The 26,237-nt window shown below is 38.9% G+C and overlaps 1 protein-coding gene across 1 annotated transcript in view; it reads right to left on the reverse strand.

The window, feature by feature from the left end:
* FOXO3 (forkhead box O3) overlaps window positions 1-26,237 on the reverse strand; it is a 149,197-nt gene that overhangs the window by 105,303 nt on the left and 17,657 nt on the right. The window lies entirely within an intron of this gene.

Below are 26,237 nucleotides of genomic sequence, written 5' to 3' on the forward strand. Positions count from 1 at the left end.
CGTCTTCCCCAAGCACGCCGCATTCCTCCTCCTCACCCCTCCCTCCCAGGCTTGCGCTGATCAGCTGTATGGCGGCGCAAGCACTGGAGGGAGGGGGGAGAAGCAGGACGCGGCATTTTTTTTTTTTCCCCCGCTCCGCCGGCAGCCCCGGATGTTGCGGGGCCCTCTTAGGCGCGGGGCCCCATTCCAGGGAATCGGCCGAATCGGCTTAAAGCCGGCCCTGGGGGTGGGGGCAAGGCAAGCAGGACTGTGAACAAGGCAGGGGCAATTGCAGCTATGAGTGAATGCTTTTCAGAAGCCACTGAAGTGCTGCTGGAATTAAAGGCCGGCCTGCTGATCCTTCCAGCCAATCAGGCAGCCTATTACAGGCCAGCTGCGCTCATTAGGTTACACAGAGACAGGCTCTGCTGCAGGCCCTGAGTCCTGACAACAAGAGTTCATTAATCATTCCAAAACAAAAAGACATACATACAAAATGCATGTGAACCTAATGTAATTTCTCCACCTGGCATTACAACTAGGGTAACTTACTATTCTTTTTGTTGCTTTGCAGATGATCAATAACACCCTCACAAAGTGCATTTACTTTTTTACTGTGAATAAATAAAGATAAAAAGTCAGGGGAGAGTTCTCTTTTAAAATCTACTATCTAGCTATCAAATTATATTTTGTTCTCCTTAAATGTGTTGAACTCCTACTGATTTATGTGTACTGTACTGATTTCCTCCTCCATGTTTTTAAAGAACAAAACCCCTTATTTGTGTTACTGAGAACTTCAATTATTAAGACTGACAGAATTTTAATACTGTATCTAACTTATGTTTTACTGAGCATGCTGTAGGGTTATTTCCTGCTTTACAATCAGCTTGGACAATAAAACTAGACTGGTCAGCACTTTCACTTTCTGGTTCTTATGTACTATTGTCTGTATTTCCAACTCTGGAGGGGGATAGGCTTAGTTTTGTTTAATTGTTTTCATTTAAATTAATTCTATTTAGCCTTTTGTAATATCTCTTTTTAAAATAAACTTTGTTGTTGTTTTGTTATTATTATTAATTATTTATTTGTACTGTGGTAACTCCAGTCATGGATGAGGGCCCCACTATGCTAGGTGCTGTACAAACCCACACAGCAAAAAGATGGTCCCTTCCCCAAAGAGCTCAGTTAAAGTAAGTGACAATGCCCCTTTTGTATCCACTGGTAATATACACATAGGTAAAAGAACTATACTACACAGAGACTCCAATGGCATATAACACATACTGATCTCTTGATCTCTCTCTAACACTCAGACACACCTCATCTCCCACCCCCTCCTTGCTGAGGTTAAACTGCATGTGCGTACACACTTGTTACTTGATTCAATTTCATCAAAGTTGCTGTTCAATAAGATGAACTATATATGACTCCATCATATTTCTACATTAATATCCATTTAATCTGATCTCTTTATTATACTCAATAATAAGGCACAGTTTTCAAATTTGCAGTAAATTATTCATAGAAAAAACTTTCTGGTGACTTTTTCCTCCCCTTAACAGGAAAACAGAAAAATAACTATTCCTTTCTTTCTCTTTAAGAGAACAAGCTTTTTCTTAGTAATAAAAGGATCATATGACAATAGTTTTGCAGTGTATCGGGCAAGCTCTGTTGGAGTCAATCCAATTTCTATACAAGTACTGCCATCTTGACAACAAAGCAGCCTTATTGAAACAGGCAGGCCTCATCTTAATTCTGGCACCACTGAATGGAGAGTACACACTGGCCAGGGAACAATGAACCAAGAAAAGAGTTATAAATCTCTAGTGACAACTGCACCCAAAGAAAAAGAAGATGCACTATGATAGCATTGTTTGCCATACTCCTTCAGACGGCCACTTTCAAACAAAAGATTGCTTTTTACACAGAAAACAAAAATACTCTTCCAGATTTTGTACATGTATACACCTCCCATCAACAATCCAAAACAATTATCCATTATTTCAGTAGGAAAATTTGCAACAGATCTGTATAGGAGAAAATATCCCATCATATCATTTCCTTTCTTCCCTTCCTCCCTTGCCTCATCAAAACAAGTCATTTAGAGATTTCAAACCTATCTTAATTCCCAGGACACATATAACTGGACTACTATGCAGTCCCAGAAAAAAATATCTAGGCTTTATTCACTTTGCATTATTTATCCTTCCCCAATACAGTCTAGTCTCTTTTCCTGCTGAGATGGACTCATGGACTCACTGTAGGAATTCTGTCTTGGGTTCCAATCCTAAAAATACTTATGCATGTGAGTAACTTTACTCACATGAACAGTCCCTGCATTTATTGGTTAATTCAGACAGGAAACAAAATGAAAGCCTCAAGTGATATGTTTTAATCTATCATTAAAACAGAGCAGTAGACACTTCTGGTAAAGGAAAAGAAGTCACAAGATGCTTTAAATACCTTAAAAAACAAATAAAAGTATTCTACCATCTACTAATTGTCTTCTCCAGATGAATTTTCTAAATGGAGAAGAAATAAACAATAAAGGTACACAAGGGGAGTGGAGGGGGAAGGAATATTTCAAGAAGTGGACACAATTGTGCATCACATCCTCATGTTAAGTAGTAATGATGTGAAAAGTCCCATTGCCATTGATGGCACTACTCATGTGAGTATGTACCACTCAGCATAAAGAGTTGAATGCTTTTGGGCCGGATTCTCATTTTCTTAAGGCCCCTTTTTACATTGTTTTGGCAGTGCATGTAAAATGTAAGCCCCCTCTATTCTGCCAGAGCAGTACAAAGGAGTCTTGGTGTAAATAAGAATCTGGCCCTGAATGATAGTAAATTAAAGCATTTCTCTTTGGGTATCAAGTCTGATTTTAACAGTGCTTGCAGCAGTTCTGGAAAAAGATACGGCAACTTGGACCTGTCCTGACCTAGGAGAGTTAACTGTGATTCCTTTTTAAAATGACTGCAGCTCTTCAGACTGCTTTCCTTATAGGATGGGTAGAAAAAACCAGCAACCTCCCCCCCAAACACACACAACTCCCCCACCCCCAACCTTGTGAAACCTGAGAAACAGGCTAGCTCAGTCCATGAGTTCCAGCATAATATTCCTTATAACCTTTCAAGTATTTACTCAGGCAAATGTCAACTGAGAGTACAGGTATTTGTAACAGAAGAAACCAAATACAACTATTAACAAAAATTAAACCCAGTCGTATACTCTTGCAAAATCAGTGTGTAAGGCTCTACTTGTTAGTTCTGGTAAGAAATTCGGGAAGGCACTAGCTAAAAGCCTTTTCCAAAATACATCCCCATTACTAAATCAGAACCAAATCATTTAGGGGAACATTTTCAAAAACACAAAGGGCAGCTGGGTGCCCAACTTCCACTAAAAGTCAATGTGAGTTGGGTTCCTAACTCACTGTGCATTTGAAAAATCTCCCCACTTATTGTCCAAATGGTGGTCATAGAAAGCACAAGGAAAAGCAGCTAAATTTGAGCCATTTCTGCTATTGTGTGGTTTCAAAAATCTCATAAAGCCAGTGTTGATTTACATATAAACTTTTTTTGAGAAGGGGGGGTTTAAAAAACAGAATTGGTATATACATATTTTTTACACATAACACATATACAGGAGAGGTAACAGAAACTTCACTCTTTCTAAATAGCTTTCAATTTACACCCATCATAAAGGAATTATTTCCCCCCCCCCACTAAATTGCAATATCTTCGCAGCAAATACCAGAACAAAAGTTTAATCTTTTTAGACTAAGTCTGCAAAGTTGGATAATGTGAATGAGACCATTTTATGGGGTTTTTCTTTCAGTCAGTAATTGGGCTGAGAGGAAATTAAAGCAAGTTGCAGAGCTAATGAACAGATTTGCTCAGGCCAGCCATTTTGCTGTACAGTGAGAAGACCATGGCTTTCATTTTCTGATTAAATTAGCTTAATGCTCAGGTTGCTTGTGAGAAGAGAACTCTGAGTGTACAATCTGCAACAGTTGTCTGTAACTAATACATTAATCTGTATTTTTAAAAGATGCAAAAAATTAAAGGCATTAAAGGCATGGCAATTATTCGAGAATGCTATGGAGAGCCAAAGAACTAAAAAACCCAACCATACATAGTTAGCAAATAGGCATTTGGAATTGGATTTGATTTGTGTATACACACAGTATTTGCAAGGGAAAATGCCCTCCCCCTGTTCTCTAGAATGAGGGGCATGGCAGATGGAAAGGCAGATTCGTTCTATGCTTGACAGGCTCTTCCAAAAAAAAAAAAAAACCCAAACCCACAACCCTGACACAAAAAGGTGACCTAAGGCAATAATTACCCAATCAGCAAATAAGGGCAAAAGGTTATCTACAACAGCCAAAAAGCTGCTAACATTGTTACTTAAAGATTTCAGCCTTTGTTTGACCGTCTCAATAATATCAACTTTTAAGGAAAAGTTGTACCCAAAGAACAAATCAAGGTCCTACTGGAAAAACTGTGTGTGTGTGTGTGTGTGTGTGTGTGTGTGTGTAAATGGCTAGAGAAGGCCTCAGGTGTCAAATTAAAAACAAAACAAAATCACAACTTTGTTTATTACAAAGTGTTTTTAGTCACAGTGGAGCTACTAAATTGCTCCTACCTATTTCAACTTAAAGCTCTGAGAGAGTTAACCACGGCCACCACAAACACCACTGTGTGCAGCACATGCAAACCCACAACTGATCATTTGATTAAAAATCCTTCCTCACCTGTGACTCTTCACTACCTGCCACTCTAAAAAAAAATAATCTTAATAATGTTATCATAACAAACTACTAGAGAAGGGGATTTTACCCTTACTCTCAAGTCCAACATTATAGTTACCATCCTTCAAGCCAAAAAGGAGAGGATGTAACTGCTTTGGAGTCAGTCAACTTTGCTCCTTACTCAGACGGGAGGGGTCATTGTTGAGAAATGTAATGCCTAGCCAAACAAATAAACTAAAAGAAAGTGAGTAATCTTCAGGATTTATCAAGTGTCCCAAGACTGCATTAGGACAGCCAGTGCAAAGGAAAAGAGGAGAGAGGGTTTTAACTAATGGATATTTGGAAAATTTTCACAGGAGGCAGTGATAAGCACAATACAATAACATTATGAAATCTCCTGCAGCTGATTCAGAGATTCCTGAAAGCAAAACACAAAACAAAACAAAAAACAAAACAAAACAAAAATGTTTTAAATAAAGAGATAGTAAGTAGTGACCAGCTTTATTAACATAAGCAATTAAATGCTTTAAAAATGAGCACTTTTAAAGATCTAACTTCTTGTGGTTTTGATTACATTTTAAGTTTTTTAGGTTCTGTCCTCACTAGGGTAAATTAACATATTTAGACTGAGACAGGGATGTCTGGGAAATAAGATTGATATGATACTAAATATCCATGTTACACTCCACCAAAATATCAAATGAGTTAAGAATTAAAGAAAAAAACTGAAGTTATCTCCCAAACTATATCCTAAACTCACTTTATTGTGCCTAGATATTACAAGGTAGAGGAACAGACTACAGCTGTTCAACACAAACTGCACACAGTCTTTTATGATTACAAATTGCCAAAAAGGTAAATTAAGAGTATTTCTTCACTGCAAAGTTACCTTGAGTTATAACTGGAGCATTGCCCCTAACCTGACTCGCATCCTCACACAAAAATTTTGACCTCAACCTTGGAAGTGCTAATTGATTGTCGGGGGAACAGTCTGACATTCGAGCTAAGACATGCTGTGTGGATTCAGCTTAAAACATTTTATTTGACTTGGAGATTGGATAGCTATGGGGGGATAGGGAATCTTTCACCTCTAGACCTGAGCTAGTTTACATCCAGCCAGGACAGACTGTTTAATAATCTACCATTAAATGAACCGGTAGCACAGCCAATGCATTGCAATGGATATTTCAGTGCCCTCTGCCACACACACACAGTAATGCTTTAAAGCAGTTTTAGTGGTGGTATGTGTGAAATGAGTTGGTGGTCTCAATTCCATTTATAGTAAACAAGACTTTGATTGATAAGAACTCCTTCCATAGTTGACAATCTAATCGGAAATGTCAAGTAGGGAGTTGGCTTGGAGACTGAACTACCCTTTCACCCTGGAGACATTGTATCAGAGGGGTAGCCGTGTTAGTCTGTATCCACAAAAAAAGGAGGAGTCTGGTGGCACCTTAAAGACTAACATTGCATTGCTGCTGCATGTGCTGTACCTGGCCTGTTACTGACCAGAGGACTTCATTCTCCAAGCCTGTCAAACCAGCACCTTTCAAAGGGCAATACATTTGCTTTTTTTTTTTTTTTTAATTATCCAATTATTTCTGAGTGAAAAGAGAAAAACAGAGACACGCACATTCCAGTCACTGGAATTTTTCCCAAGACAATTTAAATCAATTAATTCAAGGTTTACTCCAAAACTGTGGACGGTGGGGGGAGCTGGAGGAGAAGCCATCTAATACTCTCAAGACACAAGCATGTAAAAGTACACACAACTTGTATTTACTTGTAACAATATCTTTGTTATGAGGCAGGCTTTTCCACTAATGGGGTCTATAGGAGGGGGATAAGAAACCGAATACATGTATGGAGGAGCCACCATACTTTATTATAAACAATTTAAAATACATTTAGTTCTGGGTTCAGACTCTATATGCCAGGTTTCAACATGGACTAAGTTGTCACAACTGAATTATCATAAGATTAATTATGAACTTCTTGAAAAAGAGTGGTTTCTTGTGTTAATACTGGCTATCCTTAAAGAGAGCAGCTCTTGAGATTGCCACTTTAATTTCATGTGCCAAGCAATTAAATCCTTAAAGTCACTTAAAATATATAACAGTACGGATTCCCCAAGCTCCTAAGGGGTGGCGGCTTTACCCCAGTTCATTTTGTACCCTCATATTTACCTTCCCTTATCAAACCAAAATGACTCCAATTTATAATGATTTAGTTAGGGATTGGTCCTGCTTTGAGCAGGGGGTTAGACTAGATAACCTCCCGAGGTCCCTTCCAACTCTGATATTCTATGATTCTATGAATGGAACTACTCACAAGCTTAACTTTAAGCATGTGAGAGCTTGCAGGACTGTAGCTGAAAACAATTTTTTTCATAAATTTCTTCCATTTTTGAGACTATTTGTTAGTTTGTTCCTATAGATTCCCCCAAAATCTTGTGAATAGCCTGAATAAAAGTGGAGTATAAAATTCTAAATAATTGATGTCATTGTTAAATGTTAGCTCCATTTGACATGCCCTTTTGTCTTGATTTGAAAGGAGGCAAAAGAGTATCCTGTGTTAAACCAAACATATATCAAATTCTAGAGAAGTCATACTAGTGGATCCACAGTAGGAGAAGTCAAAATTACAAGCAAGAAAACCTTTGCTTTTCTCCTGCTTTGAATTCACTACTCTGGATAGAAGTCATAACTCAAGGAGAGTAGCGAACTGTGACCTCTATCCATGTAAGAAGGTTAATAAAATAGTTAAACATGAAAATTGTCTTTAAAAACAAAGAAAACAGAAAGGTGACAGTAGGTCAAATACAACTAACCACTGAGTAATCCTCTAGAATTAGTCTGAGATTTAAAAGATGTTCTAAAGTCCATTCAATTAGATTTAAATGCAGAAATTACTTCTATCCAAAAGAAATAATGTCACCTATGTCTATAGAATATTCACTCTATTGTGATGTAATTATAATTATTAATTCACATATTCATCCTGAAATGCACTAAGAGTATTTTGAAGTATCTGTTGCCCAAAAATTGTATAAAAAAATAGCAATTCTATTTTGTAATGCACAGGAAAAGAATGTATTGAAGGCTATTTAGAAACACTGTAGGTTTCCTCTAAAGAGGGCCAGAGTTAATCCATCCATCATGTTGCATATCTTCAGCAGAATGAGTCACAAAATGTCAACGGAGATTCCTGGATTGTTGACATCCCTGTCTGGATAATGGGATCATTTAATCCAGGGGTCGGCAACCTTTCAGCAGTGGTGTGCCGAATCTTCATTTATACACTCTAATTTAAGGCTTCGCGTGCCAGTAATACATTTTAACGCTTTTTAGATGGTCTCTCTATAAGTCTATAATATATAACCAAACTACTGTTATATCTAAAGGGTGACCTGCTGGGACTCCAGGCCCGAAAGCAGGATGAGCAAGGGCTGGAAACCAAGATTGGCAGCTGAGGTGAGTGGAGTAGGTGGCTGGTAGGCCTGAGCAGGGCTGGAGGCCTGGACCCTGTCTGCAAGAGAGCCTCCAACCGGAAGCAAGGTGAGTGGAGCTGCGCGGTAGAGACCCCTGCTGGCGAGGGGCCAGCAGCCAGAACCCCAGAGCAGCGACTGGCTCGGCCTGCCGCCACTCTGGGATTTCTGCCCACAGCTCCTGCCAGCTGAGGTCTCAGCCCGCTGCCAGCCTGGGGTTCCTTCACCCAGGCCGGCAGCGGGTGCTGAGTGGGACCCGCGGGGACCCGGCTGGCAGGAGCCGGCAGCGGGAACTCCAGAGCGGGGCGGGCTGAGCGGCTCAGCCTGCCGCGGCTCTGGGGTTTTCACCAGCGGCTCCTGCCAGCCAGGGTCTCAGCCCGCTGCCAGCCTGGAGAAAGGCATGTAACATCCTCCATAGATTAGAATGGTTTAGATATAAGCTACTGTACAAACTTTTTCCTGTGAATGAAAATATATTTCTAAGTGGTCAAAAGATTATGATTGAAAGAAGAAGAAGGAAATGACTGCTTTAAATGAGTTCATTTTTGTATGTGGGGCACAATCTAGGGCTGATATATGGATCTCATCTTATCCAGACAGCAGAAAACAGGGTCTTACAATTGAAACAACATAATTCCAACAAACTTAACCCTCCTACTGAACAGAAAGTCATGGGACAGGAGAGCTAGAGTTGTAAGCTATGAAAATGCTTCTTTCAAACATTCAACTGAAGTTTTAATGAGGACTTGTAACATCCCATTCGAGCATTCTGGGCTCCCATGTTATCTTATAGGTAAGCAACTGTGAGGTACAGCTACAAAACAGTGAGAAACAGAATCATAGACTTTAAGGTCAGAAGGGACCATTATGATCGTCTAGTCTGACCTCCTGCACAACGCAGGCCACAGAATCTCACCCACCGACTCCTGTATCAAACCTCTAACCTATGTCTGAGCTATTGAAGTCTTCAAATCGTGGTTTAAAGACTTCAAGGTGCAGAGAATCCTCCAGCAAGTGACCATAGGCACCGACTCTGTGGGTGCTCTGGGGCTGGAGCACCCATGGGGAAAAATTGGTGGGTGCTCAGCACCCACCGGCAGCTCCCTGGCCCCCCCCAGCTCACCTCCGCGCCGCCCTCCGCCTCCTCCCTTGAGCACGCCATGTGCCCACTTTTTCCCCCTAGCTCCCCCTAGCTCCCAGCACTTGCGCTGCGAAATAGCTGTTTCGCGTAGCTGGGAGGGAGAACGCGGGGCGCTCGGGGAAGAGGCGTGGCCGGGGCGGGGATTTGGGGAAGGGGTCCAATGGGGCAGGGAGGGGGCGTAGTTGGGGCAGGGACTTTGGGGAAGGGGTTGGAATGGGGGCGGGGCAGGAGCGTGGAAAGGGTGGAGTCGGGGCAGGGCCGGGGGTGCACAAGCACCCACCGGCACTGGGGAAAGTTTGCGCCTGTGCAAGTGACCTGTGCCCCACGCTGCAGAGGAAGGCAAAAAATCCCCAGGGCCTCTGCCAATCTGCCCTGAAGGAAAATTCCTTCCTGACCCCAAATATGGCGATCAGCTAAACCCTGAGCATGTGGGCAAGACTCATCAGCCAGACACCCAGGAAAGAATTCTCTGTAGTAACTCAGATCCCACCCCATCTAACATCCCATCACAGTGCATTGGGCATATTTACCGCTAATAGTCAAAGATCAATTAATTGCCAAAATTAGGCTATCCCATCATACCATCCCCTCCATAAACTTATCAAGCTTAGTCTTGAAACCAGATATGTCATTTGCCCCCACTGCTCCCATTGGAAGGCTGTTCCAGAACTTCACTCCTTTGATGGTTAGAAACCTTCATCTAATTTCAAGTCTAAACTTCCTGATGGCCAGTTTATATCCATTTGTTCTTGTGTCCACATTGGTACTGAGCTTAAATAATTCCTCTCCCTCTGATATATTTATAGAGAGCAATCATATCTCCCCTCAGCCTTCTTTTTGTTAGGCTAAACAAGCCAAGCTCTTTGAGTCTCCTTTCATAAGACAGGGTTTCCATTCCTCAGATCATCCTAGTAGCCCTTCTCTGTACCTGTTCCAGTTTGAATTCATCCTTCTTAAGCATGGGAGACCAGACCTGCACACAGTATTCCAGATGAGGTCTCACCAGTGCTTTGTATAACGGTACTAACGCTTCCTTATCTCTACTGGAAATACCTCGCCTGATGCATCCGAAGACCGCATTAGCTTTTTTCACGGCCATTCCACATTGGCGGCTCATAGTCATCCTGTGATCAACCAATATTCCGAGGTCCTTCTCCTCCTCTGTTACTTCCAACAGATGCGTCCTCAGCTTATAACAAAAATTCTTGTTATTAATCCCTAAATGCATGACCTTGCATTTTTCACTATTAAATTTCATCCTATTACTATTACTCCTACTGGTTGCAGCTGAAGACTGCTGCAGAAGAGGAAAGGTTGCATGGTATGCAGTGCTGAGACTTGAACCTAAGTGACTTCCTTTTCAGACCTTGTGGGAAAAAATGTCTATATCATAACTGTACGATAACATCATGGAGAAAAAGAGGAATATATTTTATCCAGGATCATTCTGGAGCTAGAACTTCTGAATGGTTCAGACCAAGAAGTGACAGTTTACTTAAGTCTCAGGTGAGACACTGCAAGTAGTGGAGAAAACGGAACCCTATTAAATCAGATTCACTACAGTTGGAAAGATACATTGTTTGACGTTGGCAGAGCTATGATCAGTAGCCTCTAAGAGCTGCTAGATCTTATTGACTTAGCTAATCTGCTAGAAAAAGTGCTCTGGCCCGGATGTACAAGGCTTGGAAGAGAACTACTACTCACCTGGTAGGATAGAACCTACTTGGTCTCCCACTGAGGGACCTGTGCTAGGGAAGGTGCTTAAAGGTTCTTGTGCTTTAAAAACCTATACAGCTCTTATAGTGATCCTCTGCTCTGGACCAAGCAAACTATCATAGAGGTTTCCCACACCCAGGGGTGAAAGTAATATTAAACCCTTACTGGAATGGGGGCCCGGAGGGTTAGGGCATCGGGCGGAAGGGGCGGGGCTGGGGTCAGCCTCCCCCAGCCAGCCCATTCGCATTGCCTGGCCCATGCCGCCCAGCGATCCGGCAGCAATTTAAAAGGGCCCGGTGCCCCAGCCGCTGCTGCGGTAGCAGCGGTGGGTGAGGGAACTGTCTCTAAACAGTGTACAAGAGATTTTCATCACAGAAGGAAGAGTGGGTTATAATGAGGAAGTCAGATAAGATACATCCTTGAGGGCCTTCTCTGAAAAGACCTGCTTTCAGTTTAAGCCCCTTGAAAAAAGGGAGAGGATTTTTAATAGGCAAAGATAATCTGCCTCAAATACTGACTCCATTCCAAATGTAAAATGCTAGGGGAAAAAAAAGAGAAAAAGAATCCCTTGTAAAAGGTTCCTATAAACCCTGATCCAAAACCCACGGAAGTCAATGGAAATCTTTCCATTGGTTTCAGTGGGGCTAGGATTAGGCCCAAGGAGAGCAGAAGTGGAAACATCTGCTCTTTTCCATGAAGAGGGACATACTGGGGAGCGTGTTCTCAGTTCAGCAAACATGCCAGCAGGAGAAGCTTTATGGATGTGTTTACACTAACCGTTTTTTCCCCTTGTAATTTCCTACCATTGCTAGTAACAGTGAAAGATCTAGTTTTAACCAGCATGTCATCTAACCTTGCTAAAGCTAAGACTAAATACATTGGCTAAAACACTGACAGCTTGTCTACACTAGCACACCTGTGGTGGAGCTACACTGGCAGTGACAAGTGCGGGAAAGCTTAAGAAAAAGAGAATGGTGAGGACAAAGTCTCAGTTTTGAAAGGAAAAATGGAATTCTGTCTCCATTCCACTAGAATGAACAGAAATACCCAAGAGTTATGACTATATGTAGAGTAGATGATACAAAACTGGAAAAACGTCTTTTATCAGACTCAATATCAGCAGATTATCTCCTGAATAAAGTATGTTTTCTGTGAAGACACCAAACAAAAAAGAGTAGTAACAAAACAGTGACTCTGTAAATGACCTTGGTAACTTTGTTCCGATAGCACTACTGGAATGCACAGCCCTTTTCAGACATATAAGACAGGGACCCTGCCCCACAGAACTTGCATTCTAAATTACACATATAACAAAACAGCAGGGTGGATGATAATAATAAATGATTTGTTTTGAAAAAAAAACTTAAAAATCAGATTTTTATTTAGCTATTTAAATTATAAGTTTTTCTTTTTAAAAATAAACCTGCGTAAATGAAATTTGAATTTAATACAAAATATGTCAAGGCCTAAACATAAACATCTCTTAAAACATCTAAATAAAAGATAAATATGCTGAATCAATGAGTCTCTATCAAAAACTTTGAATTGAAGGTTGCTTTTCTACATAAAGAAAAAAATGGGGAAACAGAAATTTTTGAGGTCATGCTTTATAAATATGGCACAACAGGTCATGTATTGTATTAAGGGCTTGTTTTGTTTAATAAAAATAAATTTTATATGCTGTTTTTGTGTGTTTAATTGAATTCCAGTTACTGTCCCAATGCAACTTGACATGAGCAAAAAAGTTAATTATCTAGTAAATAAGCAATATATCATTCACCATTTTCTAACATACTAAGAATGTACAATTTAATGGTTATGTCAACCAATGAGACTGCACCTTTCTTTAGAAAATAACTGAAGTACAAAGAGACAAGTTGATAAAAATTGATGATTTACAAGCAATCCACCCTGCAAAAAAGAGTTACGAAAAACACTATTAATAGGGATAGCGAAGGTGGATGAGAGGACACAGCAGTAAACAATGGGAAGACACATGACAAAAACCTTTCCCTGAATATAGTCGTTTGACAAATGCAGGCTATCAAAGCTATTCAGTCATGGCATTTTCACACAGCAATTGTACAGCCAAAGACATTACTTTTAGTAAACTTTGTCAGCCCTCTGGAGTCATTTGTTAAATGTAGGTTAATTGCAGAACACAGAGGTGACAGTTTTAGTGAAAACCTTCTTACTCTTCTTCACTTGCTACAAAAAACAATAATTTGCATTCCACACCAAGGATGGCCTGCAAAATACTATGCTACATGTGTTCACTCTCTCTAAAAGAGAGAGATTGAAAGAAACATGAGCTTCAACTACACACTGAATCTTTCAGAATCAATTAAAAATACTGAAGTCTTGATTTACTAAAACTCAGTTTCTAGCATAAAAATATTAGTACATCCATCTACAAGATTTATAAAAATTGTTAGCTTTACTTACTAGGAACCAAATTCTGCCTACAGTTACATCCATCCAACCCCTGATGTCTTCAAACTGAAGTACAAACTATTGTCCTGATTTTCAGAGGTGTTGAACACCCAGATTTCCTGAAATCAGTGGAAATTGCAGGTGCTCAGTATCTCTGCTAATCAGGTTGTGAACTCTTAGATTTCCACAAAATGTCTTCATTTTGTGTATTCAGAAAGTACAGTATTGTGCTAATGTCTCAGCTCCATTCAATTACAGATATGAGCCTTGCATTTATTTAAGGAGCTTTATAAATATTTCTGAACAGTGGTTTTAATTTTTTTCTAATGTTACTTATTTAAATAAAAAAGACACAAAAAATTTAAACTTTGTCCCTCTGTGGCTCAATCTTGTCATGCCACATAGGCTCTAAGTGTAGAGTAGTATTTAGAAAGAGCTGGAAACATGCCAGATTAAACAAAGCTGGATTTGGGAATGAGAACAGCTAGTCAATTCCACATTGCTATACTGACCTATATTAACTCCCAGTCAGCTGAGCCAAGCTAAAACCAGTTGGCCAATGAGGTGAGGGGGAGGGAACGACCAGAAGCCTATGGAAAACAGCCAATGCAGCACAGCTCAGATTTGCTTTATGTATTTTTAGAGATGGAGGAGGCAGTAAGAACAAGAGCAGCATGGCCCGAGCAGTTAAGAAGAAGGGGAAAAACAGCTGGCTCTTACTGTACACCAACCTACTTTAAGCTAGTCATGTGGGAAACTGAAAAGGAATCTCAAAGAACTCTTATGCAACAAATTTCTTCACAAAAACAAATATAAACCAAATTCAACCAAATCTAATGTTGCACCTTCTGCGTAGCTCTGCTTAGCACTGCAAACCTCAAAAAAAAAAAAAAAAAAAAAAAAAAAAAAAAAAAAAAAAAAAAAAAAGAAAGAAAAAAGGAAAAATGATCTTTTTGTTCAGAACCTACTGCAAAGTTTAGAGTCAGGAGATGGAATTGATAATGGAATAGAGTTTTTCATTTCTAGAGCATCAGATGAAATCCTGCCAGGTTGCTGCTAGTCACTGTCTGATAGCTGTTCAGAGGCCTGTGAAAAATGACTTGGTTGTTTTAATCCAGTTTCCAGTGGATTCCAAGGTAGCAAGAGCTTTAGATATAAGATAGACAGGCATCCTTGTCCCAAAACTCAATACAACTGGGCAGTAATTGGAACCTGTAGCAAAGAGACTGAGGACTGAATGGAGCATGGAGATTAAATTACCTACATTCCTAGAAATGATTCATTCAGATAAAAGTTGAGGACTAGGGGCAGGACAATGTCAAGTGGTTTGCCTTTGTTCTGCATATTCTGCGAATAAGTATTTCAATTTCCTGTGCACTCAATCTAGCAACTTTCTCCAGTACTAAAACTTCTATAAAACGTGTTTTTGCACAAACCTACTCCATATTTTCTGTATGTACTGAAAAGTATTTGCTATCCATTTATCTCTAAAACAAACACCCCACACACACACGTTCAAAAACTCTCTTCCTGCTCCCCAATAAATATTTAATTCCATTAAAAAAGCAGTGGTTCATTTTTACTCTATTGTGCTTAAGCTTTTAGTTTTAAATGTTCTTTGGTTTTAAATTATTTTTTTTTATACTCCATTCTACTTTTGGAAGGCAGCACACAACTTAAAAAATTCATTCAGTAAACAATTAAAAAGCACACTAGATTTCTATTTTCTATGTATTACTTAACAGAAGGGCCTTTTTGTTATCCCACCCCTCAAGTATAGTAGCACACAAGGAAATCAGAAGTTAGACTAGGAAAAAAAATCTGTACAAATGAAAATTCACAGCAGACACTCTTAAAAAGGCAGCAAATGCTCAGTAGATTTGGGAGAAATTACAAACATGGATGTAATAACTACATCTTAACTTGATATAATCATTTCCTCCTCATGGACTGCTCTGAAGAAAGGCATATCTGAAATCTTGTCTAACTATTTAAAAATGTCTGTCCGAATCAAAAATATTTTACAAAACAAGGAATGACATTTTACCAATTCATTGACCGCCATGGTATTTGAGGGTGTAGACACTTGAGACACTTTGCAGGACTAGGTCCCAAATTTCTGTCTTTACAAACATTTTTCCATCAAAATTGAATGCAACCTGAAAAACATTTTGAAGCTGTTATGTACAAATATCTCCTCCAAGTAAAACCTTCCAACTATACAAAGCTTTTAGCTCATGCCACACTTGTTTGGTTACATATGTACATGTGATATGCTATCATAGAATGTGCTAGCCTTTACCAGTGTGTCAATGGCATTGCATCATTATCACAAGAACAATAAAGCTGTCTCTCCATTTTTTTGTGAAGTGTAATTTCATTGCAATATATATTTCTTATCACACATCTATCTTAATTTCATTGTGGTATACATTACTTATCACACATCTAGGCTACTTGCATTGCAATATCTATTTAGCACACATCCATTTTTTCTCCAACACGGACACACACAAAAAATAACCCTGTCTCAATCCTAAATATGTCATGATTAAGCTTAAAGATTGGCACCCATGTTATTGACTGTTGTTATCCCCTTAGGTCTCTGAGATTACTGCTTTCACTGACCATGATCAGAGCTCTCTTAGGAAATGTGCTGCTTTAAATGGCTTCTCAGATGGCCTCTCAAATCCATAGCAAATGGTGAATACTGCTAAGAGGCCCCAGCTGTAGCTGACAAATCCTAGTACCAAAATATCTTAAACTCTTCTCTGTGTTAACACAGAAACTAAAACAGGTGTGATAAACACTATCACACTAGGATACTGTCCTTAGCTATTGTTCAAGGGACAAACACATGCACCACTCTTCCCCCACCCTGTTTTCAAAGAACTCAATAACTTTGGGCCGACAATATAAAAAGTTTCCCTTGCCAACTTTAGCATGTTACTTTGTCCACTGTGTAACTTTATTTTACTGGCAAGTACTCCTCTTAAAAATTACAGTGAAAAGTTAGGCTTGCTTGCAATCACTGATCATTGTTCAGTATGCTAGAATAAGACAGTAACTAGAGAACATGAAGCTGAGAAGGCATCTTGCACCAAATGTAAAATGACTGACCAAATTTTTTTTAATATTTTCTACAGTTTCTTTAAAATAAAGTTTATGTCAAGTGAAAATCCCTTTGTTCTGCATTTAAGCATTACAGACCAATTCCACCCCTGGTGTGACTCTACTAAAGTCAACGGGGTTTTCACTAGACATGGATTTCCCCCAATTTTTATTTTAAAAAAGAAATACCCTAAAAGTCTCTCTAGATCCACATTCTTTTAATTTTACCAGCTAAATAATTAGATTACAATTCAGCATTGGGTGCTGTTCCAAAAACTCTGATTGAACACTGCAAGCTGTACATCCCTCAATTGCATTCATGTTATTACCTTTATCCTTTTCCTCTACTTTGACAAGTTGTAACAATTTAATTAGATTTAAGACAAGAATTTAACCCATGCTATTATTCATGGTCATTGCTCAAGGTATTATTTTTAGCTGAAGAACACTGATGGAGGAAACGGTGTCCAGGCAGATTTTCATGTACAACTTCCTGAATTTGTGACCGAAACCTGAACTTCAGGCAAAACTTTAATTTAGGTTCTGATCCTTTTTGACCTCACAATGTAGTAAGAACTCTGTTTTTTGTGCCTGTAGCTTTGGTGTCTCCTGGTTCTATAAATCTAAAATTCAACAGGAACATTAGGAGTAAAACAACAACGCTTTATGAGACTCAAGGTGGGTGAGTTAATATCTTTTAGTGGACCAACTTCTGTTAGTAAAAGAGACAAGCTTTTGAGCTCCACAGAGCTCTTCTTCAGAGCTCTTCTTCTTGGTCTCTCTCACTAACAGAAGTTGGTCCAATAAAAGATAATACCTCACCCACCTTGTGTCTCTCATATCCTGGGACCAACACAGCAAAAAGCTTTATAAATTATAACCCCCACTTATGCAGGGGTGAAGCAGAACTACCAACTTCTTCTAATCCTTGAGGAGTTTTGGGGGGGCTAGAAATGCACATAACCGTATGTGCAGGAGGTATCATGTTACCAGAGCTTCATGTTCTCAGACTCACTTGCAATCTTCACTTCATAGTACAGAACAGTCTGTGCTGCACACCATATAGGTTTCAGATGAGAATTCCAGTGTCTGCAGGGATTTTTTTTATTCTAGAATATATTGGACTTTACTGTCAAGCATTTCAGTGAAGCTGCTATTCTCTGGTTCTCTTAAAATACACACGGTAGGTACTGTACTATCACACACACAAACATTTACTTTCCTACCACAGCTATTTATAATTAAAGTAACTTTCCCCCATTTATGATTTCATTTCCTCAATCTCAGCCCCATTCTGCATCCTTTAGAAGGTGCTCAGCACCTTTCAGGATTGGACTCATAGTGAGAAAGAACTAACTTTTAATATGACATGAAGCTTTCATAATTAAATTTTAACCTAATAATAACAATAATAACAATAATAACAAAATTTCCTTAAGGGTGACCTATAAATCATTTTTTAAAAATTAGGCTTGAGTCATTTTTGCTTCATGTTGGAGAAAGAAAAAGGCATTTGAAAGTTTTTTCCTCCCCGTTTAACTTAGAAATATCAGGAATGACAACTCTGGTCTTCTTTGGAGTTGCTGGATAATTTATTGGGTGTCTCAGATCTTGTCTACACTGGAGATTTGACCTGATTACAGTAATACGATCCAATGGCTAGAAGTCTAGACTAGACAAATTCAGACTGGAAACAAAGTGACTTTTTTTTTTTTTTACAGAGAGGTTAATTAACCATTGGAATAATTTACCAAGGGTCCTGGTGGATTTTCCATCACTGGCAATTTTTACATCAAGATTGGATGTTTTTCGAAAAGATCTGCTCTAGGAATTATTTTGGGGGAAGTTCTATAACCTGTGCTATACAGAAGGTTCGACTAGATAATCAGAATGGTCCCTTCTGGTTTTGGAATCTATGACTATTAACTTATTAATCTAATTGATGGCCAGCAGCTGGTGTAGCTGCATTGGAGCAAATCCCAGTGTAAACCAACAAAGTCACTGTGTGCAGTGCTGGTTCTTATCTCTGCCTGAAACCAAAGAATATCCATTTATTGTTTCTGGAAAGAGGAGTACACACACTTTGGCAGCTATGAATGCCAAAGAGGGGGTTGGGGGGGGCAGGAGGCTTAAATGACAGATTCCATCTGTGTACCACAAAAGAAGTTAATGTAACATGTAATGGTTCCCAAAAACAAAATGCAATCTACTACTGGATTATGGGCCATAATGATCCTATGTACGGTACAGAAATGTTTCCCAGCCACTGGTGTCTGTACCAGTTCTGGCACTTCAGGCTTTAGGAACTCAGACTCTACACTCTCCTTCCCTACCTTGATGCTGAGACCCTGTGGTCCTGCTGAATGCCTTCTACTGAGTGCTCAAAAGGTATGATCAGGAGACAGAGGTTTGGACCAAGTTCTAATGTGATATAGAGTGAACACAGCTGAATGGGAAGGCTGCATCTATACTGACAGTGTGTAGGGTATGTGAAGCTACACGCTGCAGTGTAAAGCCTACTACATCCACACTGCGGTGTGCAGCTACCTGTGCCAGGGAAAGGCTCTGGCGTGTGGGGGGAGACAGTGGGGAAAAACTTCAGCTGCTCTCCGTTGCCAGAGCTTTTCACTGCAGCGAGGAAAGGCTCTGGCAACCTTTCACTTCCAGCTCCAGCAGCGGGGAGCTGGCAGAACCTTTCTCCGCTGCCCCCTCTGCCGGAGACTTTTACTGCGGCGGGGAAAGGCTCCAGCAGCAGGACACTACACAGCTAAAAACAGCAGGGTAGATGGGGAGGCATGGTTTGGGCAAGTAGAGAGCATGCAGGGTATATACTAACGTATACACCTACATCTTCGGGCATGTCTTCACTCCATTGGCCTAAACTGTGCCTCACCAGCTACACTGTTTATACCCGTTCGGGCGGGAGGAGGAAGCTAGGCGGGTATGTACTCTACATACCACTGAAAGGAGTATGCAGTGTAGATGTACCTGAAGAGGCATGCAGTGGCTAGTGCAGCTGAAATGTTTCTCTGGTACAGCTGACTATCTCTAAATATTCACTAGACCAATACCCACATTAGGAGCCAATTCACAATTGCTACTTATATAACTGCTGAATATTAGTATTACTGTACCAATACGCTAACAGAACACAATCCAGCAAAGTGCTAAACACCACAGCAATGGAAGGTACGTGCACTTCACAGGATCAAGCCAATATCCTTCTCAAACCACCTGATGCTATCTCCCACTCTTCTTGGACTGAATCCATCAAATACAGCAGGATACATGTGTGTACAAATACACTCCCAACTCAATGTTTACAGAAACAAGTTTGTAATCTCCCTAAAAGAAACTACTTTACATGATCCTTAATTCTCCTTTTCCTTGCATGTAAATTCCATTGGACTTTATCATTAAAGACTCTGCATGACAACTCTACAAAGTTCAGTAACAAAAATCTCTCTCGGCTGTAGGAAAGTGGTGCAAAATTATTGCAAAAACAGAGTGGTCTGCATGCCATTAACAATTTACGAAAAACTATTGGTTTACAACATAGAAATTCACAGTTAAAACTCAGAATCCCATCTGATGCTCTAATCTCAATCCATAGCATGTTGACTCTGCTTTGTAAACCTTCCCTCCCTCCCCCTCTCCCCCCGCCACACCAGAATTTAAAACAAACACAAAAGACACAATGGAAGGCATTAATACCACTGAGACAGTATGAGTTTTCTGGTTCAACTTTCAATTTCTTTGATTTTCTGGTTGTGTCAGATCTTTGACGTTGCACAAATGTGGTTATATTTATAGCTGAATAGGTTAACATTTTTGAACTGGAATAAATTTCAATACATGGTGTGAAGTCTGGAAAATATAAGTTATTAAAACACACACAAACTACCTGTGGGTACATCCTAGTAACTGGATTGTGTTTTAATAGCTACACAGTATTCTCCAGGAACACATTGGCTTCATTTAGATATTACGGCAGAAATAATTTATCTGCAGTTTAAATGTGAATCTTTTCATTATCAAAAAGTATGTAAAAAAGGACCCCCTCAAAGTATATGCAAACAATCCAAAGAAAAATAAAACAGCTTTAAAGTCACAGAAAGGTCTATAGCAGAATTTCCTGCTTCTCAAATTTTAGTTACTACTAAAGCCTCAGCCCACAGTCTTGGATACATGACAGAAATGTTCCTTTAACTTAGTTCTTGAGTTTTGTAAAACTGTAAATGATTAGAGACTAATGCACTGCAATCCAAGAACAAACTGTGTATTGCAGATTAATCACTTTCCAAGACTGGAAAGGAAAGATAGGATTGAGAGATAAATCTGGCCCCAGTGTTTGTGCAAGCATATCATACTTCTTAGTACTGAATGTCCCAGTACTTACAGAGGAAGTAAACAATGTTCTCTGTGTGTGTGTGTGCCCGCCCGTACACACAGCACTAAATATGATAGCTTGTGAAGAATGCCTAACTTTCGGTTATGAAACACATACGTCAGAGATCTCCCAGTTATTGTTGGCTACAATGCTACTGCTCAGGAAAACTGAAAACAAAGGCCAGTTTAGATACAGACTACATTTCTCTAAGCACAAAGAGAAAAGTAGAGATGGTTTAAGTATTTGCTTAAAGCCCATGGCTACACGGTTATATCCAATAAATTACCTAAAAACAATTTTAAAATCCTTAGGTTTCACTGTCAGAGAAAAAAGATAGCCTTTTAATGAAACATCTGCCTGCTTTATTATCAAAACCAATCCTGTGCTCTTTTTGACCCTCTTGTATAAATAGCCATAGTACATAGTATATTAGAAAGGAAAATATTTTAAGCACTGCTTGTTGGGATTTACTTCTGGAGGCATACTTAGGCAACCTACATTTTCAGTGTCCCTCCAGCATCTAATCATGCTGCTTTTGGCTGCTTAAGCAATACCAGGTTTCATGCATTCCTCATTTCTATGTAAACATATTTACATTTGTATCTCCTGACTGGCTTAATACTACATAGACATTCTGAGGAAAATCCCACTAGTGCCTGAATTAAATGCAATGTTTTGACAGTCAATTACATACAGAATAAACAACAGACAACTGTGAATTATGAGACTATAATTCCATACGGGATTTCTTGTGACTTCAGAAACTACAAAAGTAAGTGCTAATGTAAACAATACCTCATCTTAATAGACCTGTCAGATTTCCACAATATACCTGCAAAAAATGAACATGTGCAACTATAAAAACATGCACCATGAAAAGTTAATAGTGCATAGCGATCAATGCAGTAGTTTGTAGCCTAATTGTTAGGTCATAAATTAAAAGTAGCTTAGTACTGTCTTCCTAATACATTACAAAATGACCACACAATGTCACATGATTAGCAGTCTACTCATGAGAGGCCAATGACTGGGTAGAAGGTGGTGCTGCAGATAAAATATTGAGGTTAGGGTGACCAGATAGCAAGTGTAAAAAATCGGGACAGGGGGTTGGGGATAATAGGTGCCTATATAAGAAAAAGCCCCCCAAACCAGGACTATCCCTATAAAATCAGGACATCTGGTCACCCTAATTGAGGTACACTGGTAAAACTTGTGTAGAAAAACTTGCAAAGGGCCTGCTTTGTAATAGATTGGTTCACAAAAATACTATTAGTCCCTCATTTTTAAGAGGATAAAAATTCACCCACACATTACCACAAGACAAGAGTATGTGCATTAGTTATTGGTGTCATCATGGCCCTCGGAACACATTCATGTGAAGTGAGTCTAATCATTTTCATTATAATTCTATACAAGATGTTATTGTTAGATTCTGCATTTTCTAAAACTTCCTTTCATTTTTTTTTTAAGTTTGTTTTCCCCCTCCTTTAGTTAAACATGTATGGTACAAAACTACAAAACCAAACATTAAAAACATCTTGGAATCAAAAGTGAAGGACGTCTACAATATAGTAGATTAAAATTACCCCAAATTAGCTTGCTTCACGATCCCAAATTTATATTTCCAGATGACCCAATGATATTTTTCTAAAAATATAAATGGCACAAAACTTTTAGAATATGCATTATAATACTGTGAGGAAAATACTTAGCAGAAATCATCTACTGTTTAAGTTCCCTCCCCAGCGCAAATATCTGACTCCATATTGCATTAAAACACCTCAATTAACAGTCACCCATTCATAACAAGATTGTGATGCAGCTGTAAGATTCCCCTACAGCAAAATCCCACCAATGCTAGTCATTGATCCAGCAATGTGTTCTAGCTCAATGGCACAGGGTGTCTCCAATTCTTGGAAACATTACATCCAGTCTAATTCCCTCCCCTTCCCCCAAGGTCAGAGTCACTCAGAAAATCCCAGTACATCATGACCCAGAGATGTGATTAAACAGCTGTTATCAATAGTCTGGAGCACTGAGCACAGTATCTGAAGTACAGCAGTTAGTACAAGTGAACCCTTTAGCCTATGGAGCCACTAGAGTGGCCTTGAGAGCACTGACAGCGAATAAAATACATATTTCACCCTAGGGGGAGGGACAACAGCTTTGACTTTGAATTGTGTATACACCTGTGCATGTGCTCATGCACATTATTTTATCTGAATGAAGTTACAGGTACATAAAGATTCAAAACAAGAGATTTAAAACATGCAAGCTCTGTGCAAACATCTGTACTTAAAAAAAAAAAAAAAAAAAAAAAAAGGTTGATCTTACCATTAAATGATTTGATCCAACTCCCAATATAGTCAATGAGAATCTTGACACTAAGTCCTGTCTACACTACAGTTTATGTTGGCATAATTTGTCACTCAGGATTGTAAATAAACCACCACCCTGAGCGACATAAATTACACCAATATAAGTGCCGATGGAGACAGCGCTTCATTTTCAGCACCGCTGAAAACTCTCTAGTGTAACCATGGCCTAATAGGAGTTGGGTCAGGCCCTAAGAAAGAAAGGAACAAATTTTGTACCCAAATACATGGGGTATATTGCTGCATATTTAAGGATCACCTTGCAGTTTTAGACAAGTGATCAGACTAAATCTCTCTCTCTGTATTTCCTATCTCAAAAAACTGCCGTCAGTTTTTCATGCATATGTGTAGTATTTACCAAGTCTATTCAAGAAAGTGCATAAAGGTATGAGGAGAGGTTGAAGAGTTCAGGAAAACAGGAAGTTGCCAGGAAAAATCTCCTCATATTTCCTATTCCAAATATGCAAACTAAAAGGCCATGTGCTAAAGGCAGGTTTAGACTGTGCATTGGCTATGGGCTCTATATCTTTATACTTTGCATATTATCAAAGAAAGACCTTTCTCTCACTCTTTCTTCCCACCAATTGTTTTTGAAAACAAAACCCTCACCATTGATATTAGAACAATTGTTACATGTAACATATTTTGTCACCTTTTTAGGCTTTGATGTTTAAAACCCAGGTAAAAGGTTAGTGTGTGGGAACTGGGGTCTTGGGGGGAGGGGAGAGGGGAGCCCTGCACTAAAGTAAGAGCCCTGCACTAAAGTAAGACCCCAGGTAACTCTGCAGTGAATACACACCCTAGCAGACAAAGTAGGTGGGGGCTTTTATGAGACAAAGTCTGCTGACTTCACTGTGGCACCCACTTACATTAAGGCCATATTTGGCCCTGTCACTACAAATTGACACAAGTGGCCATTTATGTAGATTTCTCTCTTTCAAAGCCTTGCCACTCTCACTTGTCCTTTTCACTAACTTGATAAAATAGCAAAGACAGCTGCCTATGGCCTTGCTAAGGCAAGAGGGTGGCAAATGGAGCTCTTCTGCAGTTCAGCTTATAACCTGTTGTTTTTAAGTCAGTTTTTACTTGAAGTATTTCCCTTCACTAACAAATGTATCCCAGAATTATGGGAGGTTGGAGGAAACTCTGATTAATCCACTCCCATCTGTCACAAAGCGGACAAGGAATAGGATTCTAAGACTTTGTCTGAACTGCTCAATAGTTTAACCACTGCTCTGCAACATTATGGGCTGTGAGTACTGAAGTACTATCCTAGATGATTTTCACTGTTTAGCGAAGGGCTGCAGCAAAATAGAAATTTAAGTCTGCATATTTACGGCCTGATCCTGCATCCTTTATACAAACAATCCTTACTTCCTAGGGTGGTTTGATTGAAATCAAAGTGACGTTAACATCATGATTTAAATCAGCAAACAGAAACCTTGATGTACTGTATCCATTTTAATGTTCTTTTGCATTTGTACTTTTTAGTTATTTTCCTAAAGAAAAGCTGATTCTTATTAGTTGGTAACCATAAAAACATGTTGATTTGTAATATAAATATAGCTTTTACACTAGATTTGGTGCTTCTTTTTGCTAACCAGGAGAATACACTATATCCACACACATTTATTTCAGCAATTATACAACGTACATTTACTTGTTTTTTTAATTTTTAAACTTTCTATTATGTTAGAAAATTGTGAATGATATATTTCTTATTTACTTGTGATTTATGTCATGCTCTATTTGGACAGAAATTACAATTCAATTAAAAAGCACAAAAACAGTATTTTAATTTATGTATGAGTTAAATAAAACTACCTTTCTGGATTCATAAGAAAAAAGTTTATCAAAAAAAATATCAAAACATGTTTTGCATTTAAAACGAACTACATTATTAAACAAAGGAAGTATTATCTGTAGTTAGTGAACAGAACTAATTGCTTCTGGTCACCATGCCCTTCAAGATTTTATAACTAGTAGATCTCATCCTCTCACACCTGGTTTTTATTCGTATATTAGAATCAGAAAACAGGCTTTCCTGCTTTTTCAACTCCCCACTGATTTACTAAATTTGAATTGAGCTGAACTAGTTTAATAGACTAAAATAAAAAAATCTATTCTCTTTGCACCTGCAAAAGAGGCTACTGCTGTGAAAAGCTGGTTTAGCACTTCAATAAACCCTGGTTACAGGTGCTTGACCAGTGACTTCCCCTGTTCAGTGGTCTGTTTTTAAAAAAAAAAATTGGCAACAAAGATGTACTGCTTAATATTATTATTCTCTAATTAATTTAAATTATTTTAATAGATGATAACAAATTTAGGCCTTACCATAGGTTGTCAAAATTTCAGATTTAATTATAAATTGCTTTGTTTTTAAAATATAAACCTGTAATTAAATCAAAAATCCTATTTAAATAAAAAAAATCATTTTTAAAAAAAATCATTGTTTTTTATCCACCGTGTTACTTATACAAGTAGTTCCAATGAAATGGATACGACTACTCAAGCAACTACACATTTTCATAAGTAAAGCAACAGGACTACTCATAAGTAAAACTGTAAATTATAGACGGCACTAGTAGCACGACCTATACTGAAGGTTGCACAACACTTCCCATTATAAAACCCTGTTTCCACTTGCTTATAACGATGCCAAACTTTAACAGCTAAAGTTTCCCATGCTGGCAGCTGCTGAAGTGTAATATTTTTAATTTTTTTTTAGATTTAGCAAAAATTGTTCAGTTGTTTCTAACAATGAAATCAGGGATAAATACATTGCTCGTGTTAAAAAAATATATCTTACAATAGTTTTTTTTTAGAGGCTCTAGTGTCCCCATGCTTTGGAGCAG

Source organism: Terrapene carolina, unplaced genomic scaffold (assembly GCF_002925995.2).
Source record: "Terrapene carolina triunguis isolate 2854851 unplaced genomic scaffold, T_m_triunguis-2.0 Scaffold42, whole genome shotgun sequence".
In the NCBI taxonomy this organism is placed as follows: Eukaryota; Metazoa; Chordata; order Testudines; family Emydidae; genus Terrapene; species Terrapene triunguis.